The sequence below is a fragment of the Chiloscyllium punctatum genome, chromosome 1 (assembly GCF_047496795.1).
Source record: "Chiloscyllium punctatum isolate Juve2018m chromosome 1, sChiPun1.3, whole genome shotgun sequence".
Lineage (NCBI taxonomy): Eukaryota > Metazoa > Chordata > Chondrichthyes > Orectolobiformes > Hemiscylliidae > Chiloscyllium > Chiloscyllium punctatum.
This window is the reverse complement of record NC_092739.1, coordinates 118,637,839-118,663,665: the sequence shown is the minus strand read 5'-3', so window position 1 is coordinate 118,663,665 and position 25,827 is coordinate 118,637,839.

Here is a 25,827-nt window from a genome sequence, read left to right as displayed (position 1 = left end):
ATGCACTCCACTTCACTTCCTGAAGTCAATGTTCAGCTGCTTTTCTTTGCTGACATTGGTGGAGATATTGTTTTCTTTATACCATGCCACTAAGCATTTATTCTCTTTCCTGTATCCTACATAATACTCAACAAATCTACCTTTAACACTGCACTTTCAACTTTTGGGGGGGGAAAGAGGTTCTGACTGGTTTGAGGTTACCATGACTCTGATGGGAACCTGCCATTGAAGCCAATACTGTCTTTATTTACAAGAAGAATTCAAGCAAAGATATTCTGAACGCATTAAGATCTACTCAAAATAAATTCCAACTAACAGCAGGATGGTATGCCAATGATTATTAATTAAAACCTTGCCAGAATATCCCAAGATCATTTGAAAAGAGAATACTAGTGGCTTGCAATGAAGAGTTCAGAAAGTTAGCATGTCCATAAGCACAGATAAATCTCCATTGAAAACAAAACAGGTGAAGTCATGCATGATGCTACAAAGAGTTGGAGAGATGAGAAGAACATTATTTTGAGTTACACTTAAGGGAGAACACTGATGATCAAGTAGGTTCTGGACATCATTAAAAACTTGACAGTTATAACAGAGTGAGATAGTGAACCAGAGCAGAGAAAGTTCACAACTTTGCTGTGCTCAAATTTTTTAATATTGATTCTATAAGAACTGAATTCATCCAGCACAGTAAACTGGCACAATCTTCTCCATCTCTGCTTGTGGAAGGAAGCAATGCACCAGAAGATTCATGATGCAAGATTTCTTTCTTCTCAAATATTTGGGCAGTGGTGAGACATTCAGTGGGTCCACCTTCCTGATGCCAACTCCTTTGATTAAGAAAGCCTTTGAATGAGGGCACCCCCATGAGCTCGTTAGCAATTCTGACACAGTTTTCTTCATGGCAAATCTCCACCACCAGTCGTCGTGGCATGAGGCTTTTTGGTGAACATTAATTATCCATTTGAGACAGTCAACTGGTAGTGGGATTGAAAGACAGTGCATGTCTTCCTGCTGAATCTTTAAGCAGGGCAATGACAGGAATTCAGTGACAGTCTAACTCACCTAAATTTTAACTGGGCGGCACGGTAGCTCAGTGGCTATTGCTTGACAGCACCAGGGACCAAAATATCGATTCTCCTTCTCCTTTGATGCTGCCTGACCTGCTGCGCTTTTCCAGCAACACATTTTTAAGCACCAGGGACTCAGGCTTGATTGCAGCCTCAAGTGGTTGTGTGGAATTTACACATTCTCCATGTGTCTGCGTGTATTTCTTTTGGGTGCTCCCACAGTCCCCCAATAGATTAGATGAATTAGCCATGAGAAATACAGGATTATAGGGTAACCACCGTAGTGGGTGTGGGTGGGATGTTCTTTGGAGGATCAGTGTGGACTCAGTGGGCTGAATGGTCGGCTTTCACACTACAGGAATTCGATCATTCTGTTCCCTTCCAAATTTGCCTGGGTGGGAGGAAGGTGAATGCATTATGCTGCAGCCTTTAATTCTGTTTGTCTCCCCTCTCCAGATGTTGCCAGACCTGCTGAGTATTTCCAATACTTACTACAGTGTATTTGGAAATTGTCTCAAGTTTGCATTAGGTCTGAGGTGGGTGGGGTGGGGGTTTGGGGCTGTAGTCCTGGGTGGGTTTCACTTTCACATGCATTGGTCAGTAGACCACAACCTGCATGAGTTACCAGTCTTTTGTCTTAAGATCTATAATCTTGTTCTAAAGCTGACCATGGTCTTTATGCTTCCTCTGTCTCTCACAAACAAAAAACCTTTTGGTTTATTCAGAGTCAGAGGTGCAAGATTTTGGCCTCCAGCAAGTCATGGGGTTTGACAACAAATCCTTCCATTATGCAGCATTAACATCAGTTGGTATAACAAATGGTGTGGGAAAATTATTCATGTTGCAGCCTGTAAGATTGTTAATCAACCTACGAATCCTTTCAATACTTCACACCCTCCCCTCAGAATATGAAGTTATAAAAACAGCAACTGCAACAGTTTATGAAACTAATGCCGTTGATGATTTTAACAAGCATACACAATTACATGTTATTTAACAAAGAAAACTGATATTCTATTTTCAATGGAGATTAGAAGAATGAAGGGGAAATCTGATTGAAAAGAATATTGAGAGACCTGGATAGGGTGGACATGGAGAAGATGTTTCTCGTAATAGATGAGGCTAGGACTTGAAGAATAGCCTCAGGATAAAGGGACTACTCTTTAGATCTTAGATTAGGAGGATTTTTTTCACCAAGTGGGTGATAAGTCGGAAGGTTGTGGAGGTCAAATCATTGCAGCGGAGATAGATAGGGTTTTGATTAGTAAGGGAATTAAGGATTACAGGGAGAATGGATGTGAGAAACATATCAGCCATGATCAAATGGCAGCACAGACTCGACGGGCTGAATGGCCTAATTCTACGCCTATATTTAATGGTCTTATGGATATACTGACGCATATAAAGCTAAATTAATTAATAAAGCTCATACATGTTGGAGAATCATTGCTGCAGGTAAGTCCTATCTTCATGTGAGACTCTAAGTACAATTCCTTAATAAAAGAATAAAGTTGGTGAGGTTGAACTAGAATAAAACAAATTACATCTCATATTTGCATTTCATCATTATATTTAAAATTGGATATATAACATTTGTTAATTTGGCTAAGTAAGTTAACAATTAACCTGTGCTTCTGTTATTATTTGCAACATTGAATCATTTTCAATGTTAGCCACTGACATTGAAAATTTTGATTTGATGGAAATGTAATGGAGTTGGCTGATGATCTTGGCCAGGAGCTGGAGAGCTGGCAGGAGAGTAACACTGGGTTCTCCTCGAAGGTGACCAGTGTTACATGCTAATCAGATCGTTAGGAGGTCATGGCATTCCTTCCATATGATCGGGACTCTGGGTATGTGGGCTGTCCTTTGCTCACCACTACCACCAGGGAAACAATGGCTGCTGCTGATGCTGATGGTCACAATTAATGGCAGGACAGGAAAACCTTCCCGCAATGGGCTTAATCAATTTAGGATGAAGACATCTCATCCAATTACGTGCTCTTCCCACCTCTAAACTCATCAGAGGAGGAAAGCATAAAATTTCCCACTTGGAGTTAATTTTGAAATAAATTAAATCAATGATATACATATGCAATTCCTTACTCTAATATCATAATTATTTCTGCAATCTTGAAATTGCTCAAGTCCTTTCCCACCTCCTCCATATTCTTGCTTGTGCATGTCAGTTTTAGTTCTATTGGTTTTTGGTGAGTTGAATTCAGTGCTGGTCACATTCGTGTTCTGCTTCTCTCCAAGAATTAAGACTGAATCACAGCAGCTGAGTGAGACTCCTGTTATGGCGAGCTCAGCCACAATTCACTTTCAGTCAGTCACACTTTGACTGCTTTGGCAGCCTCAGTGAAGAAGGGGGAGGAAGTGCTGCAGCAAGAAGTGATGTTGACAGAGTAGAAGCATTAAGATCATCACAGGAAGACACACAGGATATATTTTTCCTTCGTCACAAAGTTTACTGCCCTGGGTCATTCCATCTGTGACTTTCAGAGGAGCAATGCTTCAAATGCTTCTGACTGAATAAGAAGACAAAGTTACAAACGCACCATCTATAACAGTAGGATCTGCTGACAGTCATCAAGTAAGAATTGCAGCCCCACTGACAGTAAAGTGACCACATCCTTAGGCTGCTCTGTACCTTAGAGTATCCAGTTCAAATGAAAGAACATAACAAAAACAAGTCCACATCTAAACAGCAGGAATGGTATCATCTGTGAGGAGTAAAGATCAATAATGCTTTGTATAGCTATGTATTATCCAGTCTTCAAGGGATGAATTATGGGAGACCATTACATCCTTCTGCTGTTGTTATGATTCCAGCTGATGGTACTAATGGGCAGGTCAGACCACACATTAAATCTGTTTTAAAAAAAAAATTTGGTTATGTAGTGGCCAGCATTTTAGAGAGGAAAAAAAAACTGAATTTACATATAACTCTAATCAGGTCTCCTCTGAACTGACTTCAGTATTTGCAACTCTTAAGTCTTCTCAACTCAAAATCAATGCTCAACTCTTCTGAACTGAAAACAAGATAATAGCTTTCTATGTTTACACTACCTGACAAAAATCCCAACAGTGTAACTATGTTATTCAATTAACACACCAGGGGCTCTCAGTCACCTGCTTTTTTGTCACATAATGAATTCTATCAACCTATATTGCACACATCTTCCTTTACATAACAGCATTTGGTTCCCTCAAAAAATATCTGACAGGCCAATTGATACTCAATTTGTCTTCTTGTAGTGAAATGGTATCCACATCAACGTTGCTGGAATCAAGAACCAGATTGAATGGATTCTCATAATTTGAGTCTGCTAAAACAAATACGGTTTTCATCACAACCTTCAAGTTGCCCAATGTAATCTGTCATTCTTGTGTCCATTCAAATTTTCTACCTTCTGTTCACAAATTTGCACAAGAAGCCTCTAAAGGGACAAACTTGAGATAAAATCCATTAATGTCAAAGATTTCAAAATTTGTGTTTTGTACTAGACGTAGGAAAAATCAAAATAGCTCTTTCTTTTATTTTCTAGGTGTTAATTGGCTGGGTCCAACAGTGTTGCGCAATTAACATCCATTTGCAGATATATTCTATTCTGTTCAAAATGCACACAATCTGTCAGCAGTCAGTCCATGTGACATTTTATAAATTCCTACTTTGGAAATAGAACTGGTCTGACTCAAGGTTGGAATACAGACAGACTCTAACACCCTTAATGCATTGTCTGAGCTGAGAAGTCACCTTTTTTAATAAAACTTTAAATTATCTTGGTAATGTGATTTGAAAGAAGTTCTGGGATTTACGTATTAATTAATCGAAACCTGCAACCCCATTCCAAGTGATTAAAGACTGAAGATCGATCTAGGTTTGTTCAATTTATCGCATCAGTTGTCTGACACTTTGATCTTTTATTATAAACTCTGTGTCCTATGATCCTGTGCCACTAGCTACCTGGTGAAGAAACAACACTCTGAAAGCTTATACTTTCCAATAAACCTACTGGACTATAATCTGGAGTGATTTTTAACTTTGTCCACACCAGTTCAACACTGGCACCTCCACATTATAAAAGAAAAAGAAAAGGAGGGCATACATTTAAAATAATGAGCAGAAGAAACAAGGATGATGTGAGAGAAAGTAGACCTTTGGCACATAGTAAATAGTTGGGGTAAGGTATGCACTGTTTCAACATGTGGTGGAGACAGGTTCCATTGCACCCCTCAAGAGGGTATTGGATGACGATTTGGATAGAAGTTGTGTACAAAGGTATGGCGTAAAGACAGGAAATTGGTACAAGAGAATAGAACAGGTGCAGGCATTATGGGCTGAATGTTCAGTGACAATTCTGTGATTCTGTGATCTGTAATTCAGGTTCCCCTTCTTCAAAGCATAATTGTTGTGTAATTACTTGCAGGTTATTCTATAATGCACATTTTGTTTACAGAAATTCACTGTAACACGATTGCCAACTTGGGGACACTATTTCTAAAGCGCAGACTTTTAAAACGCATGTTAGCTGTAACGCAATTACGTCGCCAACACTTTAGGTTCTGTTTCTAAAGCATAATTTTTCTATAATGTGGGTTTGCAACCATCGCTTTATAGAAGAACTTCCTGTACAGCATATACTCTTTTCAATATCTTGCTTCTATTTATATATTCAATTTATCTGGCAATGTTTTCAGTTTAACCTTGGTCAAGGTTTCAAATAATCTACTGCTATGTCTTGTAGTCCCAGAAAAATCTTACCAACATTCAAATTTATCTTGAAAATCTAATCAATTCAATTGATATCACCACAACAATCCTGTGTAGTGTTCAGAATCTCCACGTACCCATTGCTTTAAAACAGACATAGATTCTTGTTAAATTCAATTACTTTAAATCCAGGACAAGAGCTCCACTTGTTAAAGGAGAATGATACCACTGGATAGTCAGATCCCATGCTGAAAGCTGATTTTATGGATAATATGTTTTGCTTTATTTTAGTTGACCAAAACATGGTCCCACAGGTTGCAGAGTGTCTTTAACACAGAGCAAAAGTTTATTAGATATAGGAAGAAAGCAATAAAAAAAACCAAAAGAACTGCAGATGCTGTAAATCAGAAACAAAAATTGAAGTTTCTGCAAAAGCTCATCTGTGAAGAGAAATCAGAGTTAACATTTCAGATCCAGTGACCTTCCCTCAGATCGAATCAAAAGAAAAACAAGCCTGCTAGAAATGGAGTTAGAAAGATCTTAAAGTATGCAGTAAATCAAAGTTTTCAACCTACTTCCTTGCATTACCCCTTTACACGATTCCTATCTGGAAGAATAACTCTCTATGTCAAATCTTTAGGTTCTACGAAACTGATTATCCTCTTTCCTGAATTGTGAAGTCTTCTTAAATGAATACTCACAAAACTGAGAGCTTAGCGTGAGCTTCTAATTGCCTCTGCAAATTTCTAACCCAACAGTCCTGGTCTAGAAGTTGCACATCCCAAATATTTCTACTGAGGGAAATTATTCCCTTAATATTTCTGAAAATACTCCTTTTTAGGATAAAAACTATTAAATGCTCCTGGATTAGTGGTGCTGGAAGAGCACAGCAGTTCAGGCAGCATCCAACGAGCAGCGAAATCGACATTTCGGGCAAAAGCCCTTCATCAGGAATAAATTATTCCTGATGAAGGGCTTTTGCCCGAAACGTCGATTTCGCTGCTCGTTGGATGCTGCCTGAACTGCTGTGCTCTTCCAGCCCCACTAATCTAGTATTTGCTTTCCAGCATCTGCAGTCATTGTTTTTACCTTATGAATTGCTCCTGTCAAGTCTCCTCCAAACTGCCCTAAAAAGCTTTCAACTTTTGGATCTTCTGAACTTAAGATCACTCCTTTATTCTTCTGACTGGAATCAAATTACTGTCTGTCAATGTTTACTCTACCTTTCATAAACCATTACAGCAGAACCATAATAATAAAGTAATACCCCAGAGGTTATCATCATCTGCTCCCTGACATATACTGGATTGGGTCATTATTCCACAGTTATAGAAGGACTGTCTGACCCAATTTATTTCAAAAATGGCCTTCACATTTGCGAAACGGCTGAAATCCAAACTCTAAAAATTATATACATACCTTACACTTATTTCATCACTCTGTTTGTAACTCACATCCTTATTGAAGGATGACAATCGTCAGAGGATTATTTAGAATTGTGACCTGTCACATAGCTCATCATGCTGCAAATCTTCTTTTGGCATCCAGAGCAAGAATGTGAATATATAACAACAAAGAAATCCGAGATGTCATACAAAGCCATTCTTAAGGAAGGAAAGATGATAGACAGGTTATTTCTCCATATAGTATTACTTTACAAACACTTGAAACCATTCTTACTACACCATTCCTTTACATTTGAGTAAAACAAAAGTGCATCTTTACAACTTTAACAATGATTTCAGTCATCAAAACTGGTGTTCTGCATGTATGCATTCTATGGTATCTAATAAAGTTTACAATTACAATATGTTACTAACATTATTCAGAGGTAATGCTGAGCAATGCTTTATCATTTCTGCCTGGCCCAACCTTCTGAGGAAAAAGTCCAGCATTGTCTTTTTCTCTATGAATTACTTCCTTCTTCCTGTGAGATATTGTGTTATAGGTTTCTTTACTAACTCACTCACCAGCTCACTATATTCACTAACACCATATTCCCATTTATGTCTTCATAATTCTTTACAAGCTCACTATATTTGATAATACCACAATCCCATTCATTCATTCAAACCCTTTACTAACTCACTTTTACTATAACACGTTTTCATTTATTCATGAATAAAACCGTTTTTGGAGTGCATTTTACTATAACAAGATAGACTAAATTGAAACACCCCTTTCATCCCATTACTATTTCTTCATACTATAATCCTTATCAGCCCCACACTCTAATCTTATTTAGGCCTATTTCTACATCGAAAGCTGCCTCTGAATAAGAGTCAATATAGTAAGTATCTTCAAAACAATACCCTCTCGACATTGCGGCTCAGCGTTCCTCAGTGTTCTGAGGAGGGGTCACCAGACCCAAAATGTTCGCTCTGATTTCTCTAAACAGATGCTGCCAGACCTGCTGAGCTTTTCCAGCAATTTCTGTTTTGGTTCTGATTTACAGCATCCGCAGTTCTTTTGTTTTTTACTGAGATATTTGTAAAAATCAGGTGATAGAGGTTTCACTTGTGGAGAAGAATTTTGTCAGTTCAAATACTATTCAAGATTTAAAGGAATAATATAAAATGACGGTCCAGTAGTACTGGAGGGACATTGTGTTGTCTTTATCACTTTTCAGCAGAGATAATTGAAACAAAATAAACGAATGCCTCAGTTTCCTTATCAATTAGCTAGATGAATCCTTTCTAACCAGCAATTCTCTGAAGCTTATAGAAGTTTCCAAAGGATGTTCCTGCACCTCGTACAGCTTCTCTTGATGATGTGTGCAATTGTTGCAACTGGTTGGAGGGTTAAAGACTTAACTTTTGACTGTCCCCTGGTATTTGCCTCCTCTGTCTACTTTGCTAGTTGAGAATAATTGCTTCATCTGAAATTGTTCTGTTTTATCACAAAAATGTATTGCATCTGTGTTTTTTTAACTCATCTCCATTTTTCTGAAGCCAAATCACTTGTTCATTTAGTAATTTATATCACCTTGCAAATTGTCCTTTCCTATTGTGGACTTTATTGTACACCTTTTCTTGTGTATATTTTTCATTCATCCACCCTTTCCTTGTCTTGCTTAAATAGTATTATATCTAGAGGTGCACTCAATTGTGATAAAGAATCATCTATCTGAAACATTCACTCTCTTGACAGATGTTGCTGGACCTGTTGAACGTTCCCAAACCTTGCTTTTTTTTATCTTTCTGGACAGGTTTTTTACTCTTTCATTCACCTTATCCCCAGAATATAGATCTTAATACTAAGATGAGACTTTACATTCAGCATAGATAGCCTGTGAACACTTCAAATTAGACATGAATCATACAGTTTAATGTGATGCATTACCTAATTCCAGCTTGTTGTTAAGAGCTCTTCACTAAGCAGATGTAGGTAAAGAAAGAAAATACAGATTTCTGAATAACACTCATAAAATTACATCTGCAGGTGTTGATTTGGCTAGGGTCAGACTTACGTCCACAGTCAAATAACCAGCCAATGCTCACTCCCCAGTTAAAACTTGCATAGCTGAACCGGGTTCAGAAAGACAAACTGCACCTTTGAAACTTACGCACAGCATGGAATTAATCGTTGTATTTTGTTGGACCTGTACTGGCTACTCCTGTCTTCCTCTTAAACACATTAAAACGTAGGGTATGCTATACAAACAGTGAAGTCACTACAGAGAGCAGGAGTAGTTTGAAGAAATTCCAGCCATAATCTATAAAAGTGAAGTGAGGATTAAGCAAAAGGTAAAAAAAAGAAATAAAATTATCAAGAAAAGATCTGTGCAACACAAGTTAATGTCAAATTAAGACCAAGAATACACTGTAATGAAAAGGAATGAAACAAACATTTCCCAAGGAGAAAATTGAAATGTTATATATCAGATTTTCTATTTTCAGCATTGGGCATGATTTAAATATATTTGGTAAAGAAAGTAAATTCCCAAAATTCAACATTTTAATATAAAAATTGAATTTACTTCCAATAGACATTTTGCCTTCCAAAACACAGAAGGGAGCCTCAACTTCAGAACAGGAGATATATTTTCAGGATGAAAATTTTAATCTGTCTGCAGAAAGTCTATTTAATATTATGCATGCGACTCTGTCAGACATGAATCTGCTGTGGTGAAACTAATGCTGTGCAGTATCTTTGCATCACCAGAACTTGAATTAATTTCCATCTGCTCTTGAGACTTTGTATGAAACTTGCAAGCTATTTTTCAATAGAATTTGGGTCAAATAAAGAGTATACTTTTTTTTCACAGCAAAGCATCAGAGCTCTGCATGTTCAAACTCAAGATATCTTGCTGGCTTCCATAACAGGCTGTGAGATAGACCCACTGGCACAATATTTTCATCATTCCACTTCAGATCTGATCTGTTCTGACAGATGATTACAAACACAGCAATCAAGCAATTCCACTGGGAACTGGGTCAGCATGCATACTGGAATCCATCAGTATGAATTCCTAAGCACTAACATTATGGCAAATTTGCACACTGATGAAAATCAAGATAAAAATGTTAACTACGATGAAATATTGACGTCAGGTTTCGTCTTCGATTCCAAAAACTGTAAGAGCATATTTTGAATAAGATGAAGTACTGAGATATATCTATAAGTTTCAATGCCTAATATTTTTCTTTTCTGGTCAGGTCTCTACATAAAAACTGTAAGTTCTTATAATATTTTGCCAGCATGTTATACTGGTGTGATTGGGTAGTTTGGTTTGGGTTGGTAGGTAGATGAGTTGGTGTGACTTGGATACATTCACTGCCACCAGTTCTTCATTTGATATTAGTTTCAATCACTGATATCAAGTGTGGAAGGATGACCACTCATAGTCTTTGACAGAGTAAAAGCCCAATCTTGATAATATGTGAGTAGGTTTAAAAGATATTACTTAACAGGTAGTTAAATTACATCTGATGTATGTGATGGTCACTTTTTAAAAGTTCATTCACGGGATGTGGGCACCACTGACTGGGACTGCATTTAGTGCCAATCTCTAGTTGCCCTTATTAACTCTACTGGTTATATCTTTGAAAGAGTCCAGTAGATTTGCCAAGCATCATTGCCCTTTCATAAATCTATGCTGACTCTGTCCAACCTTATTACTGTTTTTCAAGTGCTCTGCTATTAAATCTTTTATAATGAACTCTAGCATTTTCCTTATTATCAATGTCAGGCTAACTGGCTTATTATTCACTGTTTTCTCTCTATCTTGTCTTTAAATAGTGAGGTTACATTACCTACACTGCAGTCCATAGAAATGATTTCAGAATCTATTGAATCTTGACAGATGCCATCAATGCTTCCAGTATTGGTCAGAATTTGTCTTCATTGATTTTTCTTCTCTTCGCAAATGTATAAATGATTTTAGAATTAGTTTGCATGGTCCCTGCATTCTTACTCTCTGACTTTATTTTCCCTCTTCATCAATCCCTTTGTCCTCTTTTGCTGAAAACTAAACTATCCTAAATCTTTAGCTCTGCTGCTTTCATGGAACAATTTGTATGCCCCTTCCTTGGATTTAATACTTTATCTAAATTCTCTTGTAAGCCATTATCAGGCCACCTTTCTTGTTTTATTTTTGTAACTGACAGGAATGAATAATTGTTGTCACTTATCAATGTACTCTTACAATGTTTGGCTAACCACCATCATCTTTTTAAGTAGCATTCTACAATTTAACAAAACTAGCTCATGCCTCATACTATTGTAGTTTCTTTTATTTAGATTCAGGACTCTTGTCTCAGGATCAACTATGTCATCTTCATCTTAATGAAGTCTCCTGTCATATTATGATCACTGCTCACAAAGTGGCCTTGCTGATTTTTGGATTGCCTGTTATTCATTGTGTGGAGTGATGACCCCTTGTCAATGACAAAAATTCATCTTTCTGCCAACCTTTATATGTGATGGGTTCCTCGGTAACCGTACAGTTTGTACACATGTGTGATATGGCCAGAAGCCTTTGGACTTTCAGAAGGGGAGATGATGTCTCTCTCTGTCTCTGCCTCTCTCTCTCTCTCTCTCTCTCTCTGCAATAGAAAACACCTGAAGTGTGATGAAGTCTGTTTATTTCCTCTCACCAGTTGCCGTTAGCTATGGTTTTAATATGGTTTCATGACAGGGAAATAGTGGCTGATTACTTATTAAATCATAGAACTAGAGAAACCCTACAGTGTGGAAGCAGGCCATTCAGCCTATACTGAACCTCCGAAGAGCATTCACCAAACCCACTGCTCTCTAACCTATCTCTCTAACTCTGCATTCCCCATGCCTAATCCACTTAGACTACACATCCCTGGACAATATGGATGATTTAGCACTCCCAATCCATCTAGCCTGCACATCTTTGAACTACGGAAGGAAACTGGAGCACCCGGAGGAAGCCCCTGCAGACAAAGGGAAATGTGCAAACTTCACACAGTCGTTGTGGTTCTGTTCGCCGAGCTGGGAATTTGTGTTGCAGACGTTTCGTCCCCTGTCTAGGTGACATACTCAGTGTTTGGGAGCCTCCTGTGAAGCGCTTCTGTGATCTTTCCTCCGCCATTTGTAGTGGTTTGAATCTGCCACTTCCGGTTGTCAGTTCCAGCTGTCCGCTGCAGTGGCCGGTATATTGGGTCCAGGTCGATGAGCGGACAGCTGGAACTGACAACCGGAAGCAGCAGATTCAAACCACTACAAATGGCGGAGGAAAGATCACAGAAGCGCTTCACAGGAGGCTTCCAAACACTGAGTATGTCACCTAGACAGGGGACGAAACGTCTGCAACACAAATTCCCAGCTCGGCGAACAGAACCACAACGAGCACCCGAGCTACAAATCTTCTCACAAACTTTGAACATCCACATAGTCAACTGAGGTTGGAATTCAACTGTGTGCCACCCTCTCTTTTTTATTTGAGTTTTTAGAAGAATTTTCAACCAGACTGAATAGAGGGGAACCAATTCATCTATAGCATTTCGACTTTCAGAAGGTGTTCAACATGGTACCTTGCAAAAGGTATCTTATAATAGCATCAGAGCCCTCTGTGTTGGAAGTTATATATTGGCATAGATGGGAAATTGGCTCATAAGCAGGAACCAATAATGTTCAAGTTGGCAACCCATGACCAGGGGGTTTCCAAAGGGATCAGTGCTAGGACTTCAACTGTTTACTAAATATAATATGTATTAATGACCTGGAGGAAGGAAGTGAATGTACTACAGCCAAATTTTCAGATAACACTAAAATAAATGGAAAGGCAGGTTGTGAGAGGGATGTAAATAGTTTACAGATAGGTATTGATAGATTAAGTAAGTGGACAAGAAGTTAGCAAGTGGAGTATAGTGTGGGAAAATGAGAAGTTATTCATTTTGGAATGGAGAACAAAAGAAAGAAATAAATTTAAATGGAGAAAAACTACAGAAAACTACAGTACAAAGGCACTTGGAGGTAATTCTAAACAAAACACGGAAAGCTAACACACAGGTACAGTAAGTAATCATGAAGGTGAATGGAATGTGATTTTTATTTCAAGAGGGTTGGAGGATAAGAGTAGGGAGGTCTTCCTGTAACTGTACAAGCTGCTGGTGTGACCAAATCTGGAGTACTGAGAACAACTTTGGTCCCTTTATTTAGGGAATGATATCATTTCATTGGAGGCAATTCAGAGAAGGTACACTTGGATGATCCCAGGAATGGAGGGATTGTCTTCTGACCAAAGGTTATAAAAAGTTGGGATTCTACTCACTGGAGTTTAGAAGAATGAGAGGTGATCTCATTCAAGCCTATAGAACTCTTCAGGGGCTTGATAGGGCAAATACTGAGAGGATGCTCTCCCCTCATAGGAAAGTCTACAACATGAAAGCATAGTCTAAGAATAAATGGGTGACAATTTAAGACTGAGATGAGAAGGAATATTTTCTCTCAGAGGATTATAGGTCTTTGGAATTCCTTCCCAAAGGGAAGCTGGCAGTAAAGTCTTCGAGAATATTTAAGACAGAAAGAGATTCTTGATCAGTGCAGGAGTCAAGGTTTCCAGGGAAAGAGCAGAAACGTGGATATACGGAATGTCACATCAATCGCAATCCTAATGGCCTACTCCAGTTACCTATTTCTTATGATCTTATAGTGTAACCATTAAGTCAGAGACTTTATAATTTGTGAACCAGTCACTTTGTGGCTCCTACAATGAAGCAAACGTTTCTAGATAGGAGAGACTGGAGATAAGAATTCATCTCAATGAATCCTGCAGACAGGAGACATTTAACTATCTTTCCGGGTTTTCCTCCTCCCAGAACAACAATTGTGTCTGTGTCGAGGTCTGTCTATAAATGTGTTTCTTAGGAGCTTTTTTAGAGAGTTAAAGTACACCGCTGAGGCTAAACGCCAGTTCGCGGACACTTCCTCCTACTGCCCCCTTGACCATGACCCCGCCTCCCACCACCAAACCATCATCTCCCAGACTATCCATAACCTCATCACCTCAGGGGATCTCCTATCCACCGCCTCCAACCTCATAGTCCCACAACCCTGCACCGCCTGTTTCTACCTCCTGCCCAAAATCCACAAACCTGACTGCCCTGGCCGACCCATTGTCTCAGCCTGCTCCTGCCCCACCAAACTCATCTCTGCATACCGCGACATGGTCCTGTCCCCATTCGTCCAAGAACTCCCCACCTACGTTCGGGACACCACCCACGCCCTCCACCTCCTCCATGATTGTCGCTTCCCCGGTCCCCAACGCTTTATCTTCACCATGGATACCCAGTCCCTGTACACCTCCATCCTCCATCACGAAGGACTCAAAGCCCTTCCCTTCTTCCTGTCCCACCATACCAACCAGTACCCTTCCACTGACACCGTCCTTCGACTAACTGAACTGGTCCTCACCCTAAACAACTTCTCTTTCCAATCCTCCCACTTCCTCCAAACCAAAGGAGTAGCCATGGGCACCCACATGGGCCCCAGCTATGTCTGCCTCTTCATAGGATATGTGGAACAGTCCATCTTCCACAGCTACACTGGCACCACCACCCACCTTTTCCTCCGCTACATCGATGACTGTATCGGCGCTGCCTCGTGCTCCCACAAGGAGGTTGAACAGTTCATCCACTTTACCAACACCTTCCAACCCAACCTCAAATTCACCTGGACCGTCTCAGACTCCTCCCTCCCCTTCCTTGACCTTTCCATTTCTATCTCGGGCGACCGAATCAACACGGACATTTACTATAAACCGGCCGACTCCCACAGCTTACCAAGACTACACCTCCTCCCACCCTGCCCCCTGCAAAAATGCCCATATTCCCAATTCCTTCATCTCCACCGCATCTGCTCCCAGGAGGACCAGTTCCAATACCGTACAACCCAGATGGCCTCCTTCTTCAAAGACCGCAATTTCCCCCCAGATGTGATCGACGACGCCCTCCACCGCATCTCCTCCACTTCCCGCTCCTCCGCCCTTGAGCCTCACCCCTCCAACCGCCACCAGAACAGAACCCCACTGGTCCTCACCTACCACCCCACCAACCTCCATATACAGCGTATCATCCGCCGTCATTTCTGCCACCTCCAAACGGACCCCACCACCAGGGATATATTCCCTCCCCTCCCCTATCAGCGTTCCGAAAAGACCACTCCCTCCGTGATTCCCTCGTCAGGTCCACACCCCCCCACCAATCTAATCTCGACTCCCGGCACCTTCCCCTGCAACAGCAAGAAATGCAAAACTTGCGCCCACACCTCCCCCCTTACTTCCCTCCAAGGTCCCAAGGGATCCTTCCATATCTGCCACAAATTCACCTGCACCTCCACACACATTATTTATTGCATCCGCTGCACCCGATGTGGTCTCCTCTATATTGGGGAGACAGGTACTTGCGGAACGTTTCAGAGAACACCCCTGGGACACCCGGACCAACCAACCCAACTACCCCGTGGCTCAACACTTCAACTCCCCCTCCCACTCTACAAGGACATGCAGGACCTTGGACTCCTCCATCGCCAGACCATAGCAACATGACGGCTGGAGGAAGAACGCCTCATCTTCGGTCTAGGAACCCTCCAACCAGAAGGGATGAACTCAGATTTCTCCAGTTTCCTCATTTCCCCTCCCCCACCTTGTCTCAGTCAAATCCTTTGAACTCAGCACCGCCTTCCTAACCTGCAACCTTCTTCCTGACCTCTCCGCCCCCACCCCCACTCCGGCCTATCACCCTCACCTTAACCTCCTTCCACCTATCGCATTTCCAACGCCCCTCCCCCAAGTCCCTCCTCCCTACCTTTTATCTTAGCCTGCTTGGCACACTTTCCTCATTCCTGAAGAAGGGCTCATGCCCGAAACGTCGATTCCCGTGCTCCGTGGATGCTGCCTGACCTGCTGCGCTTTTCCAGCAACACATTTTCAGCTCTGATTTCCAGCATCTGCAGTCCTCACTTTCTCCTTAAAGTTTTAACTAGTCAGGTTATAGGTACTTGTTTACCCTTAGCCATAAACCACTATATAGTAAATAGAAATCTTTTTTAAAGTAAGAAAACTTGCTCCATAATTTCTGTTAACTTTAGTCTTAAAACAAGCAGTTTTTTTTTTCAATGTATAATTTCAGTTGCACCACAATGTAAACCTTTGCTATAAATTCTGCGTCCTACGATCTTATTCTCCACAACCACCTGATGAAGGAACAGCGCTCCAAAAGCTAGTGCTTCCAGATAAACCTGTTGGACTATCACCTGGTGTGGTGGGATTTTTAACTCAGTCTTTAAAGATCAATTAAAATACAAAATTAAATAAAATCTTCAACTTCACGAATAGCAATGTTTGATTTTCAGTGTGCTACCCTAGTTAAGCATCATCCTTATTTCCAGATTTTTAAAATGAAATTCAAATTTCTCCATCTGCCACAAATTTGAAGCTGGGTACCTAGTTGTTTGGAACATTAGCTCAGCCAGAGTAGCACAGCACCGTCACTGTTTTCTGAAAGAAATGCCTCAACTTAAGTGCAAATACACATTACTGTTAGTTACATTAACTTAGCACTAGAACGACAACATAGTGAGACTCTACAAGCACTGGTCAGACCACATTAACATCCCCAGCACCTTCCAGGAAAAGTCTTTTCTATCCTGATGGATGGAAGTTATGTTATGATGTCAAGTAATCTATTTAGTTGCAAACTGCTTGGGCAACAGAAGGTGTCTGCAGGTTCAAAAGAAATGGACTATTAGAGTCATAGACTCAATGAGATGTACAGCATGGAAACAGACACTTCGGTCCAACTCGTCCATGCCGACCAGATATCCCAACCCAATCTAGTCCCACCTGCCAGTATCCGGCCCATATCCCTCCAACCCTTCCTATTCATATACCCATCCAAATGCCTCTTAAATGTTGCAATTCTACCACCCTCCACCACATCCTCTGGCAGCTCATTCCATGCCCGTACCACCCTCTGTGTAAAAATGTTGCCCTTTAGGTCTCTTTAATTTTTGTCCCCTCTCACCCTAAACCTATGCCCTCTAGTTCTGGACTCCCCGACCCCAGGGAAAAGACTTTACCTATTTACCCTACCCATGCCCCTCATAATTTTGTAAACCTCTACAAGTTCACCCCTCAGCCTCTGACGCTCCAGGGAAAACAGTCCCAGCCTGTTCAGCCTCTCCCTATAGCTCAAATCCTCCAACCCTGGCAACATCCTTGTAAATCTTTTCTGAATCCTTTCAAGTTTCACAATATCTTTCCGATAGAAAGGAGACCAGAATTGCACACAATATTCCAACAGTGGCCTAACCAATGTCCTGTACAGCCGCAACATGACATCCCAACTCCTGTACTCAATACTCTGACCAATAAACAAAAGCATACCAAACGCCTTCTTCACTATCCTATCTACCTGTGACTCCACTTTCAAGGAGCTATGAACCTGCACTCCAAGGTCGCTTTGTTCAGCAACACTGCCTAGGACCTTACCATTAAGTGTATAAGTCCTGCTAAGATTCACTTTCCCAAATGCAGCACCTCGCATTTATCTGAATTAAACTCCATCGGCCAATTCTCAGACTATTCTTCAAATTGTTTGAATACTGATAAATGTTTGTGATATTTATCAATCAGGAATAAAACTGGTATCAGCAGAAGTGTGCATGAAGTATTTGGACTGCTCTAGATGTCATCACTTTATTAATGTTTATCAAAAAAAGCCACTTGCCTTCTTTGCTCAGTCTGTCCTCTAAGTAACCCCAGTCCCATACCAATAGTTGACATCTAACTGCACTTTGAAATTGCAGAGGAAGCTACACAATTGCTACTAAAGATTATAAGTTGATGTGGGGTAAGGGCCTTGGGACTCCTCAACATTGACTCCAAATCACATAAAGTCTCATAGCCTCAGTTCAAATATGAGCAAGGCACATCCTGCCATTGATCATAAGATATACTGTGACGTTGTTTCCTTAAACAATCTTCTCCTGAGTACATTAGTTCTTTAGAGCTTTTCTAATTACTTTTTCAACATCATCAGCACATTCTGTCTGATTTGTCCTTTCAATAATTTTTGTTTGAGTAAGCACATGTGACTTCTTCCTTAGAGAGTAACGCAGGGCTTAATAATGCTGTAATTTTAATAACATGCATACCTGAGTAGACATAGTGAAATAAAAGAGAGAAATAAGCATTAGAATATGTCCTTTTCTTTTTTGTCCCTTCAAAATAGGTGCAAACTAACACTGGAAATTGTCAGAAAATAATCTAGCATTTGCTTGATAGGATCACAGTCATTGTCATCAATGACTTTGACATTAGAAAGTGAGCATTTGTTTCCAATTTAGGTGTATAGGAACCATGGTTTTTCTTGCTATCACTGCCCAAGCTTGTTGGATCTTCTCAGTAGCACAAGAAAATGAAGCAGGGACAGAGTGTAAGGGAATCATGAAGGCTTTGCTGTTTGGGACAAAGATAAAGAGAATCATTTTATCTGAGAGTGTTGCATGGTTTTGGAACTCCTTGATTCAAAAGACTGTGAGGTGGAGTCATTGAATATTTCTAGGATTGAAGTAGACAGATTGTTGTTACACAAGGTACTCAAAGGTGTAGAGGGGATATTGAATTCATAACTCTAACAGATCACAGATCTTATTGGATGGTAGAGCAGGCTCAAGGGCCTAAGCAGTCTACACTTGCTCTTAATTGATATATTTGTATGCAATAACATATGCATTGAAATCAAGCAGATGCATACCCAACCTCCTCCTCTGTTTTGCATTTCAGTAACCTAGTGCACTAATAGAAGAAGGCATTAAAAATCACACAACAGGTTTATTCGGAAGCACTAGCCTTCGAGGAGCTGCCTCCAACCACCTGATGAAGGAGCAGCGCTCCGAAAGCTAGTGCTTCCAAATAAACCTGTTGGACTGTAACCTGGTGTTGGGTGATTTTTAACTTTGTCCATCCCAATCCAACACCAGCACCTCCAAATTAGAAGAATGTGTATCATGGTGAAGAGCAACATTTGGAAATATCAACACACAGGAGTAAATCATTTGGAAGAGTGTGAGATCCAGTTATCATTGATCAGCATATCACAACGGAACTAATGAAGGAGAAAAGCTTAGGTTCATGTTAAATGAGCAATTCTTGTTGCATTTTCTTTTTTTCCCAGAAGTTTGCAAATAAAGCTATAGAAAGTGAAATATTGAGAATAGAAATCACTTAGAAACATTCTTCTAATGTAAATCACAAGAATGAATCTTTGAGGTGATACTAAATACAAGTATGACTGGGGGAATGAAAATACTCTAAAACCTCTTAAAAAAAACTAATGTACTAATGAGAAGAATGTTCTGTGCAGCTATTCTTATGTATCCCAAAATCCACATTTAATTAAAGTTGATATTATGATCTGACCTACAGACAGAAGAATGTCTGTAGCATTATTATTTAAGAGGGGACACTGTCACCAGATAGATAATTTTCATCACAGAGATAGCTCTTCCTGGAATGTTGATGTAGCTACAACATTAAGCTTTTAAGTAAATGCTTCTTCCAACCAACCACAAGGCAGCCAACTGTCCATAGCAAATGGCAGATGAGCTGTTTCCAAGGCATAACAGCATCACTACTTCAGTCTGGAGGGGAGCTGTTGTATGATTTCTTGTGCAGCGGCAGGGTTCCCAGAGAATAGTGCTTAATAGATGGTGCCCCGCTGATATGTGTCCATCTCCCCTTATTCTGTACATGCTACAATAACATGAATGTTTTCATAAAAATAAGATACTGCAGATGCCAGACATTTGAAACAAACAAAGAACGGACAAGAAATACAGGGTTCTGAAGAAGAGTCACATTGGACTCACAATGTTCATTCTGTTTCTCTCTCGACAGATGCTATCAGAGCTGTTGAGTTTCTCCAGCACTTTCTGTCTGTTTGTTGCAGCATAAATGTGGTTCCTGGTTACACTTTTGGTTCTGAATAAATCTTCCAAATCCTTTGTGTCAGATTTCTGACTGATCATGGGGCACAGAAAACAAAATGTTGCCCGCAACTTAACTTGGATAAACGAGCCTGTATGTTGTGAAACTAATTGTCTCCGCGTTCTGCATATACTTCCTAGGAGTACAGCAGCTCCTGCTTCTGTTTTGTTTCTTTGGCCAACTATACCATGACCAAAGAAATGAAAAACATATGAAAAATGAAAAATAAAAAGTGAAAAATATAAGCAGTAGTGGATTCATTTGCTTTGGTATTCCACCTGCTACTATAAAACTACTCCTCATATGAGGCAAAACAAGTTGACCAAATAAAAATACATTCTTCTTTTAAAAGCAGATAGTTTTTGTAAATGTGCTGCCAAATCAAATCTGATGCTCATTGCCTTGTCCAACCAATCACATGTATATGTAAATAAACCTGGATATTTACTATAGTACAGTACCCAGCCCTGTACTATAGTGATACTTTATGGCAATGTATGTATATACTGCACACTAACTTTATATTGTTTCTTAAGTGGTGTATGTACTTCAAGACCTCCATTCAAATTCAATGATAAATTTGGCATTTTGTATATTTGGAAGCTGTCCTCTCCTTATTTCTCAACCACAACTAAGTGTTTTTACATTAGGGTGGGAGAAGGTAGTAAAGAGTACAATGGGTGAATGGGGGTAGGGATGAAGGTGATAGGTCAGAGAGGAGGGTGGAGTGAATAGGTGGAAAGGAAGATAGGCAGGTAGGACAGGTCATAAGGGTGGTGCTGAGCTTGAAGGTTGGAGCTGGGGTGAGGTGGGGGAAGGGGGAATGAGGAAACTGGTGAAATCCACATTGATACCATGGGATTGAAGTTTTCTGATGTGGAAGATGAGGCATTCTTCCTCCAGGCGTCGGGTGGTGAGGGAGTGGCAGTGGAGGAGGCACAGGTCCTGCATGTCCTTGGCAGAGTGGGAGTGGGAGTTGAAGTGTTGGGCCACAGGACGGTGGGGTTGATCGTTGCGGGTGTCCCGGAGATGTTCCCCCACCCTCCTCTCTGACCTATCACCTCCATCCACACCCCCATTCACCGATTGTACTCTATGCTACTTTCTCCCCACCCCCACTTCCTTCTCATTTATCTTTCCACTCTGCAGGCACTCTGCCTGTATTCCTGATTAAGGGTCTTTGCCCGAAATGTTGATTTTCTTGCTCCTCAGATGCTGCCTGACCTGCTGTGCTTTTCCAGCACCACTATAATCTAGACCCCATTGAAGAGTTAAGCACCTAATATGGACTAATGTCATGCAGAGCCAGACCAAGGTAGGATTGCAAGTTTTTGATCCTTGAAACGCATTCTAGTTAGCTTCTTACAATAAGTCAGAACATTCCTAATTTGCTTTTGCATCTATATTACAGCTCACTCAATTTGTGGAATCAAATGTTTCAACTTGTTATTTTGGAATTTGACTTCACACATCTGCTCTGCTTCTACTTTACCATGTCCATGCTACGTCTAGCGCAGAGAGGAAGTTTGTCTCCATGGAATTCATTCCTATTCTTTTTGATTTGTGCAAGGGAATGAGGATGGTTGAAGACTAGGCCATCATTTATTGTCCATTCTTAATTGCCCTGGAGAACATGATGGTGAGCTGCCTTCTTTGGTGTAAGAACACCCATAATGATGTTCGGAAGTGGGCTGCAGGATTTTAACTTAGTGATAGTGAAAGAATAGCAATTCAATTCCAAGTCAGAACGGTGTGTGGCCAACAGTTAATTAACTAACCATTCATTTATATTTCTAAATCTAGACTTTTTTTTGTTACTTTTATCATCTTAATTTAACTTAATCAACAGTATCTTGTGATGCAGTGTGATATCTAGGCTCAACTCCCACCTGTACCAGAAATGTGTCATAACATCACTGAACAAGTTGTTAAGAAGATATCCAAATTGCTTTCCTTTGAGTTTTAACATTCTTGCAATTTTGTCCTGATAAGTATGGAATTAAATCTTTGCCAGCTTATCTAATTTATCAGAAATATAATTAATCATCTTATTTATCTAGTGAATATAAATCCCCATAGATATGCAATGGCCTTCTCATTTTTTTTATTTTTAATGCTATTAAAACCCACTTATTGTATGGGGAGATAGTCATTGATAATGTTCTCCACAACTGGTAAATGTATAAGAGATTTTTACTGAGGTCCCAGTACTGCAGATTGGTCAGGGCCCTGGCTTGTCATTAACATGTTTAGCAAGAACCACCCTTGCCATAATAATTCAGATGTTGCTATTTGCTGGATTTGGATACAAATAACTTGTTCATAACTTAATGATGAAGGTCTGTTGGCTGTCAAATGATACATCATTGGTTCATCTATTGATATAATTTACCTACATAATTGCCTACAATTATACTGGAATTGAAGAAGCCGATTACTTGTACATTAAAAGTTTTGATGGGTAGTGTTAATACTCCTCTCACTGAACATGGTCATATGTTTGATCTGACCTTGCTGATGAATCCACCCTGTCAGCAATCACATCTAAAGTACAACCTGGATCAGCAGTTTTACACTGCAAACATGTACAAACCTTCAAGTGCCAGCTTAGAACAGCTAGGTCTAACAATACTGCCTTGCCCAGCCACCTTATAGGGGTGACTTCAATAGCCACCATATTGACTCAGGTTACTTGGTAAAGTCATGGTAAGACAGTTTGGTATTGTAAGCTTACGTTAAAAGTTTTATTGTTTCGAATTGTCTTTTGAGTAATTCCATTAAGTAACCAAGCGATATGGTTTCTTTCGACATATAGAAGGTTAATTCTCTAAAAATATTAGAAAGAATAAGTGAAACCGATGATAGTAACCTAATCTTGAAAACATTTTGATGTGAACGGAAATTAATTACTTCGTTAGTTTTGAAGTATATTGAGGTAGCAATTATTATGCAATTTGAACCTTGTGATTACTACACATGCTGTCAAAATCCTTATATACAAGTTTAATTAATTGAAAAATCTCATAATAAAGCTGATGAATCCACCCTGTCAGCAATCACATCTAAAGTACAACCTGGATCAGCAGTTTTACACTGCAAACATGTACAAACCTTCAAGTGCCAGCTTAGAACAGCTAGGTCTAACAATACTGCCTTGCCCAGCCACCTTATAGGGGTGACTTCAATAGCCACCATATTGACTCAGGTTACTTGGTAAAGTCATGGTAAGACAGTTTGGTATTGTAAGCTTACGTTAAAAGTTTTATTGTTTCGAATTGTCTTTTGAGTAATTCCATTAAGTAACCAAGCGATATGGTTTCTTTCGACATATAGAAGGTTAATTCTCTAAAAATATTAGAAAGAATAAGTGAAACCGATGATAGTAACCTAATCTTGAAAACATTTTGATGTGAACGGAAATTAATTACTTCGTTAGTTTTGAAGTATATTGAGGTAGCAATTATTATGCAATTTGAACCTTGTGATTACTACACATGCTGTCAAAATCCTTATATACAAGTTTAATTAATTGAAAAATCTCATAATAAAGCAATGTAAAAATTGCTTATGACTTACAACTGCCCTACTGCATCCTGTGAGATTTGTTATATAAATCCAGCAAGTTGCCTCCACAGATGACATTTCTAAAGTCCCAGAAGCACATGAACAATGGAATATCTAATCAACTTTGTCATAGCCTACCAAACACGTTAAATTATATTCCCAACCAAATTTTTATCCAACTATGAAGGAGTTAATCAATATATTTGTATACGCATTTGCTGTTTCTTACTTTCATCACATTATAAAGCAAAATAATTATTCTCATTTGCAGTCATGCAGTTTCAGCCTCTGGTTCTGCTTTCATGATCTAATTGAATAGCCGACTAATGATATTTTTTCCATGTCCTTGCATTCAATAATTTACCTCACTCTCCATCTTTACATAAAATTTCCATCCATTGTGATCAATGGATGGAAACTTGAAGGAAAGGAGCTGTGATGTTCTGATACGTATTCACAGCATGCAGTTTACCTTGCCGCAAGCAAGGACTCAGGAAATCTACCCGATAATCGACATCAACAATTTTCAGCACCTGGATCATATGTGCCCTTCACCTTTTTTCTTCCAATAAAAATAATCTGTGTTCATAACCTGGAGCACTCAATTCTAGAGTCATCCTCATCACTCCTGTTTGAACTTTTGTTAATTTCCTTTAAAACATAGACTGCTCAATATGGTATAGATTTGTGAAAGTGTAAGCTCACTAGTTAAGTTTATGATTTGTTTTGAACAATATCAGGCCTAGCTGAAAGGAAAATGGTGGTTGTTGGACGCTAATTATTTCAGTCTCTAGATATTGCTACAGGAATTCCTCAGGGTATTGTACTTTTCCTAAGCATCTTCAATTGCATCATTGGATCAGAAATGAAGATGTTTGCGATGATTGTACAATATTCAACCCCATTCATAAAAATTTAGATACTCAAGAAGCTTTGCCTGTATGTGGCACGATTTGGACAGCATTTTGATTTGGGTTGGGAAGTGCAAAGTTGCATGCACACCCCACAATTACCAGCCAATGAACATCTCCAACAAGAGCAAATCTAGACATCTCCTTTCGCTGTTCAATGACATTACTAATGCTAGGTCCCCCCACTATTGACATCCTGTGGATTAGAACTCAGGCAAAAAAAAAGTTAAGCTCCTTGAATAACAGTATGGTACACCTCCTGATCCACCAAAACATGCCTATCATCAACAAGGCTCAAGTCAGCAGTATGATGGAATAAACTTTGCTTAATTGGATAAACTCAAAGGTCATGATATTATCCAGAGCAAAATAATCCGCTTGATTGGCATCAAGAGTGTGGTGCTGGAAAAAGCACAGCAGGTCAGGAAGCATCTGAGGAGCAAGAAAATCGACTTCATCATTCCTGATGAAGAGCTTTTGCCTGAAACATTGATTTTCCTGCTCCTTGGATGCTGCCTGACCTACTGTGCTTTTACAGTACCATTCGCTTGATTCTAATCTCCAGCATCTGCCGTATTCACTTTTGCTTGCTCGATTGGCATGCCATGCACCCTCTTAAAAATTCACTCCCTTCAGCACAAGTACACAGTGGATGTGTGTATCAGCTAGAAAATGCAGCAATGGGCAAAACAATTCCAACAAGGCATCTTACAAAGCAGTGACTCTAACATCAAGAAATACCAAGGCACTTTTGGACTCCCCTTGAACTCATATACTATCCTGATTTGGAAATGTATCATTATTCCTTTGATTCCACAAGGTCAAAATTTGAAAACTCAGGCTCTAATGGAATTGCATGTCTATCTACACCAGGTGAAACCCTATGGTTCAACAAGTTCACTCATTTCCTTTAAGACCGATTCGACTTTGCCAATGAATGTCACATCCCATAAACTGATAAAAACATTTTTGAATTACAACTGAGCAAGTAGATTTATTGATAGAACTTTCACTTTGAAGTGAAGCAATATCTAACTGGTAAAAAAAAATCACACCTTTGCCGTATTTACAAATGGGGATGAGTGGCATTGTGGCAATGTCACT